This window comes from Pelobates fuscus, chromosome 1, assembly GCF_036172605.1.
Source record: "Pelobates fuscus isolate aPelFus1 chromosome 1, aPelFus1.pri, whole genome shotgun sequence".
Classification (NCBI taxonomy): domain Eukaryota; kingdom Metazoa; phylum Chordata; class Amphibia; order Anura; family Pelobatidae; genus Pelobates; species Pelobates fuscus.
The window spans coordinates 191,794,142-191,811,918 of NC_086317.1; positions in this window are offsets into that span (position 1 = coordinate 191,794,142).

Genomic DNA, 17,777 nt, shown 5'->3' on the forward strand with positions numbered 1-17,777 from the left:
TCGGCTTATACTCGAGTATATACGGTATTTAAAATGATGGGAAAGAGAGAGAAGGGGGTGTGTGTAGAGATTTAAAGGAGCAGTGAGGGGAAAGGAGAATCCCTACACCTCCACCTTTACATTTAGAGTTTCTTGGGTTGTGGGTAAGTTGAAGACCACCAAAAGGTCAAAAATGCAGGGTACCAGTGTCAGAGGGGGAGAGCCATGTTTCTGTTAAGGCTAGTAAATCTATTGAACGAGAGATGAAGAAGTCATGGACAGCAGTGGATTTTGTAATATTGCAAACAGAGCGTGCATTCCAGAGGACAGTATTGAAGGAGGATTTAGAGGAACATGAGATGGGTATGAGATTAGTGTGGATGGGACCGGGGTTTGGAGAGACATCACCAGCTGCTAGGAGCAGAAGGATAGAAAGGAAATGAAGGTGGGAGTAGGATTTGAAAGTTTTGTTGGAGGGTATATAGAGGAGTTGGGAGGAGTTTGTGGAGACTGGAAAGGTATATGTAGAGTGCATGGGATGAATAGAGAAGGGAGGGTATTAAAGTGGAAGTAATGAAGATGGTGTTGCCAGGGACAGGTGAGCAGAAGAATAGGGATATTTTAGTAATGAGAGAAGTTAGTGTGAAAGAGAAAAATAGAAGGGAGAACATTTAGAGAAAATGTGTATATGGAAATGAAGATTATATATATATATATATATACATACATACACACACACACATACTTGTGTTAAGTACAGAAGATACAAACACTGTTAGGTGTGGGATGGTATTAAAAGAGCAAGTCGGTTGTGTTGTGCCGAAACCGACGATGAGGTAGGCCTGTAAATAAAGAGGGCCCACCAAGAAGAAATGTAAGAAGGAGTTAATAATGAGGAGTGGGTGGGAGGGTGATGCAGCGCTGACCTCGAACGGTATGGAGCCAGGTAAGGGGTGTCCCTTAAGTAGGGAGAAGGTGAGTCATACGCCCCTCCCACAATTACAGGCCAAAAAGCCTTAATACTTTTTTTTTTTTTTTTACAATTTACTCTTTATTCTTTTACTACATGAAAAAATAAAAGGGGATACAGAAAGCAAAAAGGGAGGGTACATAGAAATATTAACCCTGTTATCATAATTCACATCACAGGAATCACTGTTATCAGAGAGACAATGCTATCATAATGCATATCTTGAGATATAGTCTTGTGTTATACTTCTAATAAAGTTAACTTATTTAATATTAACATATTTAACAGTTGAAAAGAAAATTCCTGATCTTCTGTCTCTACTTCTGCTTAAATATTTATTACAGCCTGAGTTTAGCGGCTATTATAAAAAACAAACAAAACATTTTTGGGGGCAATTATATTGTTGTTTTTCCTTTCTTATCTTTTTAAATGTTTCAATTTACATCCATTTGCCATGTTGCCCGCTATTATTCTATTTTTTTAATTTTGCACAGGTATAGTTTTCTTACTTCCGTTCCCTATTGACAGTGAATAAGATTGTCGAGTTAGACATTAATTGTTCAAAAAAAAAAAAAAAAAACATTATCCGAAACCGGTAAGTCTGATTTCTCCCCGTATACTAATTCTTATTATTAGATTCAAGGTAAGTTTGCCACATTTGGGCTATTTGTGGGCTCAGTTTCCCTATTTTTCTTTGGTTCCACATTAATAATTCATATTCTACTGTTGTCAACATTACTTCCTCAATTTCTTGTAGTGAAGGTAGATCTTTGGACTTCCAATATCTAGCTATTAATATAGACCCTGTGCCCGGTAAAAGAAATATAATTTTCTTGATTATTTTAGTAGTGTTTATTGGGAGTAATCGCAGCAGTATTGTTTTTGGGTCATGAGGTATTTGCTGATTTGTGGTTTGTTTTACTATTTTTTCAATCTTCTTCCAGAATATATTCACCTCTTTACATGTCCACCAGACATGCAACATAGTGCCTCTGTGTCGCAACACCAACACCTGTCTGGTGAGTCCGGGAAGATAGTGTGCAGACGGGCTGGAACCATGTACCACCTGTACATTATCTTCCTTGTTACTTCTAAGTGCGCAGTGCTAGTAGTTAATCCAGAATGTGCGTTAAAAATATATTCCCATTCCCTTATTGGAATATTCTGTTGGAGATCTTCTTGCCAATATTGCATAAATTTCCAGTCTGCTTTATCCGCTGGATTGGCTAATATTTGGTAGCATAAAGACAATGATTTTTTCGGAGGGCTTAATGATAAGCATTTCTCTTCAAACTTTGATATAGAGGATTGCAACGTGTCTGTTCTTACTTGAACCTTTTCTGTATCTAGAATCGCTTTAATTTGGAAATATGCGAATGTGTAGCTTGCTGGTAATAAAAACTCTTTTTGTAGAGTCGAAAATGATTTTAAACCTTCTGTGGTACATAGATGGAACAGATGTGTAATTCCTGCCTTTTCCCATTTCTGGTATGGAAACGTTCCATTACAAAAATATAAAGTTTTGATTGGAGTCGCTAAGGTCCATGGGTTAGCTGTGCACAGTTTCTCTCTGTAAGTATCCCAGATTTTCAATAGATGTTTAGTAGAGGGCAGCATATTAGGATTTAGTTGTTGTAGTTGTTGAGGCTTCCATAAAAGTGTCGAAAGATCGCTGACCGGGGAGCTGAGCAGACACGCTTTCTGCGAGCTCCCGAGCCTGGACCCGATTTTCGGCGACAAACAGAGGAATTCTTGCCTGAATTGGTCCTGCCAACACAGCAACCGGCACTATGCAAACTGGGGCACAGAATGACACCTTACAAGCCTACACACACGCTGAGAAACCGGGCCGGGAACTTTGGGCCTACAACGCATGGGGGATGGGAGAGACGGCCGCTCTCCTGACCCGCCAAAACAAGCAGCACCCGCAGCATCGAGCCTTCCAACCCCCCCCCCCCCCCAGGACCAGCGGGGGGTTATCCTGGTCCACACAAGCGTGTACCCGAAGCCTGAACCAAGTGTCATGGGTGAGAACAGCCGAGAGCGCGAAACACGAGACCAAGCGATCGCACCTAAAATGGCGGCGACAGGCCTAATTATGGAACAAACCTCCACCCGACCTCTGCACGAGCGGCTTGACGCTCTGCTAAACCGGTTCTGGAAGATGCTGGAGGAGCGGACGGCACACCAAACCTCTGACTGCATGGAGGAGCCGAAGCAGCCCCAAACTGCGAGGCAGAGTGGGCAGACCCCAGGAACAACCGCCACGCACCGACGGGCGGTACACCCACCCGGGCAGGGGTACGTTAGGAGACTCCCTCCTATACACCGACCACATTGTCGGAGAGCTGCCCGCCGCAGGCGGCAGAAGACCACCAGGACCCTCCTCAGCGCCCGTCATGGGAAAGACCCGGCCCCAAGAGGCAACCGAGTCTGTGGACATAAGGTGCCAACCCCACACTATGCCCGGAGGAAGGGAGAAGCCCCCTGCAGCAACCACTTCCATTCCTCGCTGACCCACCTGCAGTCGCTGCTGGCAATACTACCCAGAGGGAGCTGGCGCTGCCCACGTCTACCCGGTCACGCAAGCGGAGCTACCAGAACGGGCATCGGGTGAAGTAATCCAGGAACCTGCAGGTTGCGGCCCCCATCTAACAATCCAGCCCGCGACGTTGATACTGCAATTTGACCAACCGAACTATAGACTTTTAAGCATCTACTAACACACATTAGCATGATACAGTACGTAATCTAGCTAAGTCTTAGCAAACATTGTGGCCATATAACCTGGCAAAGAGCGGTGAGCTTTGTTCGTTTTTAAGTGTGATATTATGTGCAGTGGTACTAACGAGACGCACTAAAGGTTTACCCGAACCAATTGCACAACAATAAGGTTAGGCTACGGTTATTATGTTTATTATTACATGTCTATAACTGAACTGCACCACATCATTTTAGTTTTACACTGTATCCTGCTACCCAGTATATACAGCTCTAACTTAGTGGCAGCTCAGAGAGTAAATTCTCAGCTAATCGCATACTGTCATATCTCTGCTCAGACAATGCTGCTGTAGACAAGCTGGATTAGCCTATTAGCTTCTTTTATAACTATAATCTGCAAGAAACTCACACAGTATGATGTTTTACCTGTCTTCTTACACCAGACAAATTAGCCTGACTGTGCTATTTACGATATAATGGGTGCTTATGGTTTTGCCGCTCATGTTACCACTATGCATGCCACCCTGTTGTCTCTTATTCTGTAACACTCTTGGGCTCGAATAATTCTCCTCAGGAGGACCCTTAAGATCTTCCTGTTATTAAGCCTGGCGCAAATTCCTAGCGTGATTTTACCCATGTTTTACTAGACCACTTATTAGCCTGTTACTGCCATGAATCTGCGCTATTAAGCCGTGTATATCATCTATATTGTTCCTCATCTTGACATCTTTGCTTTAATTTGTACCCCTTACGTTAAGCTGGATCTGTTACTCCTAAATTGTGAGTATACTCGTTAACCAACACAAAAAAAATAAAAAATTAGGCATTGTTTAGCAGGAAATTTAATTAACGCTGTATTAACCCTAATCTGTATACCACTATTGCATTTCCCCTCTTTTTGTTCTGTACCCTATTGCACATGCCTTAATAAAAGAAGGATTGACAAAAAAAAAAAAAAAAAAAGTCGAAAGATCTTGTGATCCACAATAGTTATTTTCTATTGCCACCCATTGAGGGGTATAATTGGTTGAATGAACACTGATAACGTTCATAAGTATTGAAGAGTAATAATATGCTTTTATATTTGGTATCCCCATTCCTCCCTTTTCCAGGTTTCTCATCAGTAATGTTTTAGGCATTCGCGGGTGTTTATTACCCCAACTAAAGCAAACCATAGCAGCTTGCATAGCTGTTATATATTTTTGTGGGAGTATTAAATTCAGCGATCTAAAGTGGTATAATATCTTAGGTAATATTGACATTTTGAGTGCTGATATTTTCCCTACCCAAGATAAGAACAAATTCTTCCAGGATTTTAACTGACTATCGATTTCCTTCTATAGCTTCGTGTAATTAACTGGTAGGAGACCTTTTTCTTTTTTGGTGATTCTGATTCCTAAGAATATTAGATGGTCTTCTCTCCAATCATAAGAGAAACTTATTTTCAATCTTTCATCTGTAGATTTAGTTGTATTAAGGCACATTGCTTGAGTTTTTGTCATATTTAATTTATAATATGATTGTTGACTGTAATGCTGCAATTCTTTATGTAATGAAGGAAGTGATATAAATGGTTGGGTGATTGTTAAAAGAATGTCATCAGCGAATAAACTAAGTTTATATTCCTTATGACCAACTGGTACCCCATGTATATTCTCATTATTTCTTATAGATATAGCCAGAGGTTCTAGGGCCAATACGTAAAGAAAAGGTGACAGTGGGCACCCCTGTCGGGTCCCATTAGTAATGCTAAAAGTCTTTGACTTGAATCCTGAGTAGAGTACTGCTGCTGTTGGTGTATTATAGAGGGCTTCTACTGCTGAAATAAATCCGGGTGGGAATCCGTAGGCCAATAGTGTTTCATGTAAAAAAATTCCAGTTTAACCTATCGAATGCCTTTTCGGCATCTAATGATAGCATAATGCTTTCCTGCTTGGTAGTCTGTAAAATTTTATATAAATTTAACACCTTTCTCGTATTATCTTGTCCTTGTCTACCGGCCACAAATCCTACCTGATCTGAGTGTATTAGTGTTGGTATAATGTCCTTTAGTCGTTCTGCCAAGATCTTGGCATAAAGTTTTGCATCTGTATTTAATAAAGATATAGGTCTGAAGTTTTGGCAGGATGTTGTGGACTTCCCTGGTTTAGGAATAGTGATGACATGGCCAGACAGGACCTCAGGCGGAAAGGTGCCCTTCGTTTGAACGTTATTGTAAAAGCTAGTAAGAGCTGGGGCTAGTTCTTTCTTGAATATATTATAATATATATTGGTGGAGCCATCCGGCCCTGGGGCTTTTTCGGCATCTTGTCTATTTGCTGGAGGACTTCTTCTATAGTGATAGGTGAACAAAGCATCTCTGATTGAGTTACCTCTATTTTTGGGAAAGCAATCTTAGACAGATATGAACGAATAGATGTTGACGTGGGTGTTAGCTGTGAGTTTTGATCTTTTAAATAATATAATGTTTTATAGTAATGGGCAAAGGCATTGCATATTTGTACGGGTTGCATAACTTTATGACCCAGATGTGTATTGATAAAAGGGATTCGTGTCTGGGCCTGCTTATTTCGTATTCTTTGCGCTAGCACTTTTGTGGCCTTATTTCCTAATGAGTATGACGTTGCTCGAAGTTTTTTCAGTGCTATACTAGCTTTCTTGAGTTGGATTGTTTTAATGTCTTGTTGGACAGACTTTATTTGTTGTTGTAGAGCTTGGGTGGGGCTTATTTGATTAATTCTATGGATGTCTTGCAGTTTCCTTAATGAATTAATTAATGTTTTATAGTTTGTTTTCTTTATATACGATGCTCTGCTCAATAGTGTGCCCCGAATTACGGCCTTATGCGCCAACCAAAGTGTCATCGGGTTTGTGCCTTAATTGTCGTTGTACTCAAAATATTGCTGTATTTCATTCCCTAGTTTGTCTTTAAATGTGGGATCATTTAGCAGTTGTTCATTTAATCTCCATGGGCTTTTATCTTTGTATTGGTATGAGTCTAACAGGGATAATATCACTGGGTTGTGATCTGATTGTACTGTAACTCCTATCTCACAGCCTTTAACCAATTCCAGAAAAAGGAAAGGTGTATCCCGCGCCTAGTATATTATATGTGCAAAAAATACATACATATATTCTCAAATATATCAGGAAGGAACCGAACCTCAGGATAAAAACAGAGAATAAAACACAAGAGTGCAATACAGTAATAAAAAATATTTTTATGGTGGCGAGTACGGCTATATATAATCCACTCACATTTATATGAGCTATAACAGAGCTCAGCTGTGCAGCGCTTGGACGGTACAATCCCCGTCTTGGGATATGTTGTTGTAGTATATGCAGGTGCTTCCAAAGTGCAATATGCGTAGTATATGCAGACAAAAGGAAAAATAGCAGCCAATGGTGAAGTAAGTCCCAATAATGGTGTAAATAATGAATAGTATTGTACTTACAATTAATAGAGCATGTAACCTGCTCTAGTGTGGTCAGCTTAGGTGGTATAATCCCACCAAGGATATACTGGATCCAGGAGGTAAAAGAATGAATATAAAAAGTAACTTTAAAAGTATACTTTAATATTAATAAAAAACATAAGGTATAAAAAGTAATGTCCCACTTAACGCGTTTCGCCTCACAGGGCTTCTTCAGAAGTGTGGTGCAACCTCCTCTCAGATCCGTTTTTATATGGTGGTAGATTGGTGGATTTTCGTCCGGTGTGTTTCTTCTTCCTAGTTCCGGGTGCCGGTGGAACGCATACAGCGCACCGGAAGTGACGCGGCACTCGCGTCGAGCCGGAAATGACGCGGTGCTCGCGTGTAGCTGGAGACCGGCATTGACTGATACTGTTGCGCTGGAACGCACGTAACGTCCATGATTCGGCGTGCGTTGCGTTCCAAAAGCGCTCATAAGGGGCCAGCTTAGCAAGATATAAAGCATGGAGAGGGGGCATATCTTCTCTCTCCATGCTAGTCGTAGTACTGCGGTGGCCATCTTGGTTGAGGGCATAGAATATAAAAACATATGGGAAACAGATATTAGTCATTGATGGCACAGCTATGGGTACCAGGTTCGCACCCAGCTATGCCAACTTATATATGGCAGAATGGGAAGACCTGTCTGTCTGGAGAGGGCATGGCTGGGTGGAGAACCTGGTATCCTATTCTCGGTACATAGACGACCTCCTGTTTGTTTGGAATGGGTCTATGAGCACTGCTAAGGATTTTATCTCTTTTTTAAACAATAATGAAGAGGGTATTGTTTTAACTGCGGATTTTAGCAACACTATGGTGACTTATTTGGATCTAAATATTTATGTTGAAAACAATAAGATACAAACAAAAACACACTTCAAAGATGTTAACGTAAAAAACTATATAAGTACAGATAGTTGCCATAACAAAATATGGCTAGAAAATATACCGAAAAGTCAAATCATGCGTCTTAAAAGAAATTGCTCTGATACATCCATGTTTCTTAAACAAGCCAACACAATAAAAGAAAGCTTCATACAAAAAGGGTATAATGCCAATAAGATTGAGTCAACAATAAATGAGGCAGCTATCATAAATAGGAACCAGCTTATACATAAAACAAAAAAGGCCCAAGTGAATCAAAGTAATCCAGACTTCACTTTACCAATTGTCTTGGATTACAATAATAAGAATAAACAATTGAAGAAAATTTTAACAAAGCACTGGCACCTATTGAAAGAAGATGATATTTAAAAAAAAAAAAATAATTCCTGATAAACCCAAAATAATTTTCAGAGGGGCACCAAATCTTAAAATGCACCTAACGAAGAATTTTACCAAGACTAGCCCAAATAAAATCAATAATTTTATGGATAAAAAGGGTTTTTATAAATGTAACAGCTGTATGGCATGCAAAAAAAACAAAAACCACAAATAGAACCATTACTAAATTTAAGTCAAACAATACTGGTAAAATATATAATATCAAAGAAGTTATTACGTGCAATAGTAAAAATGTAATATATCTATTAGAGTGCCCATGCGGCCTCCAGTATGTAGGCAGGACTATAAGATCACTCAAAACCAGGATAGCTGAGCATTGCAGGAATGTGGAAAAGGGTTTAAAAAAACCATTCAATACCAGCCCACTTCTGTATACACAATAATGATCCAAAATACCTTTTATTGGGATTGCAATAGTTAAGAATCATTGGAGAGGAGGGGATGTTGTTAAAAAGATCGGTCAAACAGAGATGCAGTGGGTATACCAGTTAGATACCCTACACCCTAATGGGTTAAATGCTGACTTTGATCTATACAACTTCCTATAAATCCTCCTACATTGTTTAATACTTTTCCATATATACTTTTTTAACCATTATTTTTAGATTATTTTTGTCTTTTAATAGATTCTATATAGGTCTTTAATATTTCTTAGCGTATGTGTTTATATATGTATCTCTTTTATTATTGCAATCCTAAGTTTTGTTTATATATGTATTCTCTTTTTTATTACCACTGTTTTTTAAAACTTCCCCCCTGCTTTCTATAAGCATATATAAGAAACTGAATGTTGTTTTCACTTTAAAACTTTACTGTATATACATATATTATTTTGGATCATTTTTGTATTATATTTTATCAATATATTTGTAATATGGAAGCCTAATAAGTGCCATCAATGACTAATATCTGTTTCCCATATGTTTTTATATTCTATGCCCTCAACCAAGATGGCCGCCGCAGTACTACGACTAGCATGGAGAGAGAAGATATGCCCCCTCTCCATGCTTTATATCTTGCTAAGCTGGCCCCTTATGAGCGCTTTTGGAACGCAACGCACGCCGAATCATGGACGTTACGTGCGTTCCAGCGCAACAGTATCAGTCAATGCCGGTCTCCAGCTACACGCGAGCACCGCGTCATTTCCGGCTCGACGCGAGTGCCGCGTCACTTCCGGTGCGCTGTATGCGTTCCACCGGCACCTGGAACTAGGAAGAAGAAACACACCGGACGAAAATCCACCAATCTACCACCATATAAAAACGGATCTGAGAGGAGGTTGCACCACACTTCTGAAGAAGCCCTGTGAGGCGAAACGCGTTAAGTGGGACATTACTTTTTATACCTTTTATGTTTTTTATTAATATTAAAGTATACTTTTAAAGTTACTTTTTATATTCATTCTTTTACCTCCTGGATCCGGTATATCCTTGGTGGGATTATACCACCTAAGCTGACCACACTAGAGCAGGTTACATGCTCTATTAATTGTAAGTACAATACTATTCATTATTTACACCATTATTGGGACTTACTTCACCATTGGCTGCTATTTTTCCTTTTGTCTGCATATACTACGCATATTGCACTTTGGAAGCACCTGCATATACTACAACAACATATCCCAAGACGGGGATTGTACCGTCCAAGCGCTGCACAGCTGAGCTCTGTTATAGCTCATATAAATGTGAGTGGATTATATATAGCCGTACTCACCACCATAAAAATATTTTTTATTACTGTATTGCACTATTGTGTTTTATTCTCTGTTTTTATCCTGAGGTTCGGTTCCTTCCTGATATATTTGAGAATATATGTATGTATTTTTTGCACATATAATATACTAGGCGCGGGATACACCTTTCCTTTTTCTGTACATTGTTCACAAGGTTTGGGAATCCTTGTTTGTATACTGCTGCCTGCACGTTAGTTACTATAGAGAGCGCCTATTACTCCATTTTTTTTAACCAATTCCAAGTGTGTGCTAAGCATAAGGTATCCGTCTATTCGTGAGTACGTGTTGTGCACTTGTGAATGATGTGTATATTCCCGATCTTCCGGGTGAATCGTTCTCCATATATCGTATAGACCGTATGAAGCTATTGTTTTGTTAAGGGATGTACATTGCTTTTGCAGGGATTTTATCCTTGTGTGAATGTAGGGCTGTTGAATCTGCGCTCGGTTCCATTATATGATTAAAGTCCCCACATATTATCAAAATTCCTGTTTGTACTTTCTCAATTTTTTCCAAGAGAGTTGCCATATAACTTGCCTGATTTTTGTTTGGGAAATAGCAATTCACTATTGTGTAGGTGGTATTATTTAGTATACAGACAAGGATAATAAATCTGCCTTGCTCGTCTATTTGGACAGATATTTGATCAAAAGCCAATGCTTGACTCACTAATATTGACACTCCTTTACTTTTGGTTGAAGATGTGGCGTGGTATTGGTGCGGAAATTTTTTCGCATTTATTGTAGGATTGGATCTATGTTTAAAATGTGTCTCTTGGAGACATTATATCCGCATGTATGCTTCGTAATTCTTTCAATAGGGTATATCGCTTATGAGGTATATTTAAACCTCTGATATTGTGTGTATAAAATTTCATTATGCTGTTGTTTGCAGCAAACAATCGGAATTATTTAAGTATGCTAGCCAAAATACCAAAAAAAAAAAACCAAAAAAAAAAACACAACAAAAAAAGAAACAAATGACCCAGTTGGTCAACTATACTGATATGTGCCCTACTATTGGCACTTCTTCGTTGGGGGAAAATATAAACGGATCCGGTATTGCCGTAAGCAGTCCCAGGCCTAATTAAATCACAAAGTTCACATTGGGAGTATCTTAATAGAAAGATAATCGCATAAAATAAAGACCTAAAATAAAACCGTAAAATAAAGAGGGGGAGAAAAAAGAAAAAAAAAAAAAGATGCTTTCCATAAAACTGTATAGTAAGCTATTATAGCACATAATAGAGAGATAAGCACCTAAAGTAGAGACAGAAGAAATATAATGCTTTACATAAGACAATATTGTAAACTATTATTACACATGTTCTAGTTAATCACATCCTGTGCTATACATTAGACAATTAGACTTTAATATTTATACCTTATAGAATTTTTAGCGTAAGTCTTATTAAATACCAATCTCTAATACGTTCTAAACCTTAAATGAAGATTATTCTGTATTGAAAAGTACATATGTATCTTACTTAGTTCCTTTCTTATTAAAGTAGTTAACTATTAATAATAATTAGGCTATTGTTAGTTACTGTCTCTGAATTATGTAATCAATTAAATGCTTTAACGTATCTTATTGCATAAATCATAAATCATATAGAATAATGATCTCTAATGCGCCCTTATCCTAAATAGAAATTATTCTATTTTGAAAAGCTAATCTGTATCTTATCTATTTTCTTTATTTTTTTAGTAGTTCGCTTTATGTCAGGGTGGCGGTCCGGTGCCCGGAACCCAGACACCGTGTCCAGGTGGCGCATGGACCGGGACCCAATATGCCTGATGTTAAGTGGGAGTCTTCAGCGTGGAGGTGGATTAGCAGGGTTTGGTGCAGGGTAACCGCACGCCCCCCTGGTGTTGAGCACCAGCGTTTGTGCAGCCACATACCAAGACCCTGATTCAGCTTGTGCGGATAACAGGAACTAGGAGCAAGGAAATTAGCAGACCTCCCAGGAGCTGAATTGGGAGGCTCTACAGCAAGATTGTATCCAGTACTAGAAACAAGGCAAGACTAGAGATAGGCACCAAACATGAAAACAAGACAGAACTAGTAGAACCCAGAACCAGAGAAGGATAGTAAGCTAAACCCATAACATATACACAAGACATGAGGAAAACATGAACATAACATGGGCATGACTAGACAGGGCTATACATGAACTGGGGATACAAACTAAAACAAGACAAGACAACATAGGCAAAACAAGAGGAGAAATAACTAAGTACTACATATGGAAATCATGGGGATTTAGTCACACTATATGATCATACATTGCATAAGCCTGCCAACAACGCCAATATACCCCATATCTGGCAGGTCCTACACTGCCTAATGTATACTAAAACATCCACAGATTCAGAACACATATAGTACTTACCTGCAAGAAAGGACAGAAGCTTTGAGCCGCTGCCTGCAGGAACTCTAACACATAATGAAAGCTGAAAACAAATGGGTGTGTCACATAAAACAAACATTTAAAGGAAACCTGGAGACTGGGAAATCCAGGGACGAACTATAGGAATGAACCCAGAAATCCCAGCATAAAGAAAACCAGACAGACTAGAAAACCAAAAACCAAGAAAACTAAGCAAGAATAGCAAAAGGAGTACTGGATACCAGAAGCCATTACGAGAATGATCCGCAGCCAGGAACAGAACGTGACACTTTAGTGGTAAAATAATGCTTTTCTATAGCACATAACACAAAGGTATGCACATAAAATAGAGACAGAAGAAATATGATGCTTTCATAAAACAATATTGTAAACTATTGTAACGCATATATTCTAGTTCATAACATCCTATGTTATACATTAAACAATTAGACCTTAATGGTTATACCTTATAGCATCTTTTGCCTAAATCTTCTTGAGTACTGATCTCTAATACGCTCTAAACCTTAAATAAGGGTTATTCTATATTGAAAAGTAAATATGTATATTACTTAGTTCCTTTCTTATTAAAATAATTAACTTTTAATAATAATTAGGCTATTTTTTGTTTACTGTCTCTGAGTTATATAAACAATTAGATGCCTCAACGTATCTTATTGCATAAATCATAAATCATATAGGGCAATAATCTTTAGTGCGCCCTTATCCTGAATAGAAATTATTCTATTTTGGAAGGCTGATCTATATCTTATCTATTTTCTTTTTTAATATTAGCTTAAATTATAAAATAGTGCTTTTCTATAGCACATAATAGAGAGATAAGAACATAAATTAGAGACAGAAGAAATGTGATGCTATTCATAAAACAATATTGTAAACTATTATAGCGCATATATTCTAGTTCGTCTCATCTTGTGCTATAAAGTAGACAATTAGACTTTAATAGTTACACCTTATAGCATCTTTTGCATAAGTCTTATTGAATCCTGATCTCTAATACGCTCTAAACCTTAAATAAGGATTATTCTATATTGAAAAGTAAATATGTATCTTACTTAGTTCCTTTCTTATTAAAGTAATTAACCTTTAATAATAATTAGGCTATTGTTGGTTACGGTCTCTAAATTATGTAAAATTATGTATGCTTTAACGTGTCTTATTGCCTAAATCATAAATCATATAGAGTAATGATCTCTAATGCGCCCTTATCCTGAATAGAGATTATTCTATTTTGAGAGACTAATCTATATCTTATCTATTGTCTTTATTTTATTTTTTTAGTAGTTAGCTTTGATGGTAAAATAATGCTTTTCTATAGCACATAGAGAGATAAGCACGTAAATTAGAGACAGAAGAAATATAATGCTTTTCATAAAACAATATTATAAACTATTATAGCGCATATATTCTAGTTCATCACATCCTGTGTTATAGATTAGATAATTAGACATTAATAGTTATACCTTGTAGCATCTTTTGCATAAATCTTATTGTGTACTTATCTCTATTACGCTCTGAACCTTAAGTAAGGATTATTCTATGTTGAAAAGTAAATATATATCTTACTTAGTTCCTTCCTTATTAAAATAATAGCACATAATGGGGAGATAAGCACATAAATTAGAGACAGAAGAAATATAATGCTTTTCATAAAACAATATTATAAACTATTATAGCGCATATATTCTAGTTCATCACATCCTGTGTTATACATTAGATAGTTAGACATTAATAGTTATACCTTGTAGCATGGGCGTCCGCGGGGGGGGGGGGGGGGGGGCAAGGGGGGGCTTTAAAATGAACTGCAATACTGTGATTTAAAATGAACTGCAATACCGGCGCCGGCCAGTAGGTGGCGCTGTGTATGGAGAGAGACAGGGACAGGAAGCTGCATCTATCCCTGCTTCTCTCTGATGAATGTAACCGCAGGGGAGCAACACATGCAGCCAGCAGAGACAGCCTACAGATCAGGTAAGTGAGGGGTGGGGGTTAAAATAGCCTATAGATTAGGAGAGTGAGGGATGGGCAGCCTATATATTAGGGGAGTAAGGCATGGGGGGGCAGCAGCCTATATATTAGGGGAGTATGGCATGGGGGGCAGCAGCCTATATATTAGGGGAGTATGGCATGGGGGGGCAGCAGCCTATATATTAGGGGAGTATGGCATGGGGGGGCAGCAGCCTATATAATAGGGGAATATGGCATGGGGGGGCAGCAGCCTATATATTAGGGGAGTATGGCATGGGGGGGCAGCAGCCTATATTAGGGGAGTATGGCATGGGGGGGCAGCAGCCTATATATTAGGGGAATATGGCATGGGGGCAGCAGCCAATATATTAGGAGAGTATGGCATGGGGGGGGGGGCAGCAGCGTATATATTAGGGGAGTATGGCATGGGGCAGCAGCCTATATATTAGGGGAGTATGGCATGGGGGGGCAGCAGCCTATATTAGGGGAGTATGGCATGGGGGGCAGCAGCCTATATATTAGGGAAGTATGGCATGGGGGGCAGCAGCCTATATATTAGGGAAGTATGGCATGGGGGGCAGCAGCCTATATATTAGGGAAGTATGGCATGGGGGGCAGCAGCCTATATATTAGGGAAGTATGGCATGGGGGGCAGCAGCCTATATATTAGGGAAGTATGGCATGGGGGGGCAGCAGCCTATATATTAGGGGAGTAAGGCATGGGGGGCAGCAGCCTATATATTAGGGGAGTAAGGCATGGGGGGCAGCAGCCTATATATTAGGGGAGTAAGGCATGGGGGGCAGCAGCCTATATATTAGGGGAGTAAGGCATGGGGGGCAGCAGCCTATATATTAGGGGAGTATGGCATGGGGGGCAGCAGCCTATATATTAGGGGAGTATGGCATGGGGGGCAGCATCCTATATATTAGGGGAGTATGGCATGGGGGGCAGCATCCTATATAATAGGGGAATATGGCATGGGGAAGGAGCCTATATATTAGGGGAGTATGGCATGGGGGGGAAGGAGCCTATATATTAGGGGAGTATGGCATGGGGGGCAGCAGCCTATATATTAGGGGAGTATGGCATGGGGGGCAGCAGCATATATATTAGGGGAGTGAGGCATGGGGGGAGCCGATAGATTAGGGGAGTGAGGCATGGGGGGAGCCTATTGATTAGGCAAGTGAGGTGTGGGGGGGGGGGCTAAATGAAGAGTCTGCAAGGAGCAGGGGCAGCAAGGAGCAGGAAGGGTAGGCAAGGAGTAGGGGCAGCAATGGGCAGGAAGGGTCTGCAAGGAGCAGAAAGGGACAGAAGGAGCACAAAGGTAAACGAGCAGAAAGAATCAGAAGGAGCACAAAGGTAAAGTAGGAGAAGGAGCAGAAAGGGTCTGCAAGGAGCAGAAAGGAACCAGAACGAGAAAGGAGCAGAAGGGCGCAAAATAAGCCGAAAGGAGCAGAAAGGTAAAGGAGCATAAGGAGCTAAATATAGAAGACAGTGTCAGAAGAAAAGAAGACTGTCAAATGAAGGAGGAGAAAATGAGATTGGAGCAGGAAGGACAAGTGAAGTGAACCCTCCACTTTATTCTGGACACCACATCATAAGGCTTTGGTACCTGGGCCTGGCAGGGAAACTCTGTACCTTCTCTCCCCAGGTAAAAAAAAAAAATAATCAATGTTAATGTGTTCACTTTTATTTACTGAGTGTCAGGAAGCACAGAATGCCGCTGGGTAGGGGTGTTGCTGATTGGCTAGAGCGGTCAGCTGGCACTCTAAGCCAATCAGTAGCTCCCCATTCATAAAAAAGTTTAAAAAAATTATGAACCGGGAACTAGCGATTGGCTTAGAGCGTCAACTGTCAACTGTAGCCAATCAGTGGCACCCATGCCTGACGTCAATCTGCACTTCCTGACACTCTGTTTCAGATGCCGAATACCACCGAGGGACCTGGAGCTGGAGGAAGCCTTTGGGTTAAACCATTTGAGAGCGGTTTAACCCCTTAAAGGTAAGAGCACCCAGGGGCTTCCTGGCATCATAGCATTTTCATTTAGATTAAGTTGTTATGGTGACCAGAATGTTCCTTTAATTTGCTTAAAGGAACACTATACAAACATGTATTCCTGACACAATAGTTGTGAAAACGCTATTCACCCTGGCTTTATGTGATAACGACTATGCTCATGACACGGTCAAAAAGGGATATATATCGACGGAAGGTTAAATGGCGCACAAGGAGGAAAATATATGTATAGCGAGCATACACAATATAAATCGAAACAAATAGCTGCAACTCACTGGGAGTCCTGGTGAGATCTCCTAAGTGCTAAATAGGTAATAAGGAATAGTGAGTGCGCTTACAATAAATAAAATACAGTGTTAATCACACCTAAAAAATCTGAAGGGCATATAACACATTTGATTACAATGCAATAATACCAAAGTGCTATAGTGCTTTAAGAAATTTACACAATATGTGGAGTGCCAAAGTGCATATATGTGCAGACAAGGGATATCCAATATAAATAAAAAAAGGACTGATATACTTGCAGAGCTTCTGGAACAAATAATACACGGCTCTGTAATACAAATAATACAACACCTAGTGCAATATGTTTGTACAGTGCAAAATTAACAATAAATAAATAAATAGGTATCTCACTCACAATGGTGGAGTGGTTGAAGTACCACCCCAAACTATCAGGCTCCAGGGAGGATCAGCCCCCAGTGATCGTGGGATCCACTCAGTGTAGAAAGAACGTGGGCCAATCCGGATATGTGTAAACCAAGAATTTCTTTATTACCAATGCATAAAAATATAAAACACCAGTCTCCTGCAACCTGCTACCGATAGTCCGAGAAAGAGAGAGAAGGTCTATAATCAGAGTGTCCTCCTCGCAGCTCAATCCTCATGGATACACGGATACACGGTGTAGGTGCAAAAACTTCCGGATTGTTCAGATGCAATGCATTTCTCCCCTCCCACGGGGCTTTTTCAAGCATAATCCACGTTCCTTGGGTCTTTCTTTATATAGGCTAACTAATTAGTTAATTTGGAGCAGTCCATTGCAATTAAGTCCAGGAGTATACACATAAACTCCAAACATTATAATAAAAGGAAGGAGTGAAAGAAATAAAGGAGAAATTAAAAAACCTCAAATGCAAATATTCAATAAATATATACATATCATTCCAGCACAAATACATGGTTAACTAGATGCATTGTATAGTTATATTCACCTCATC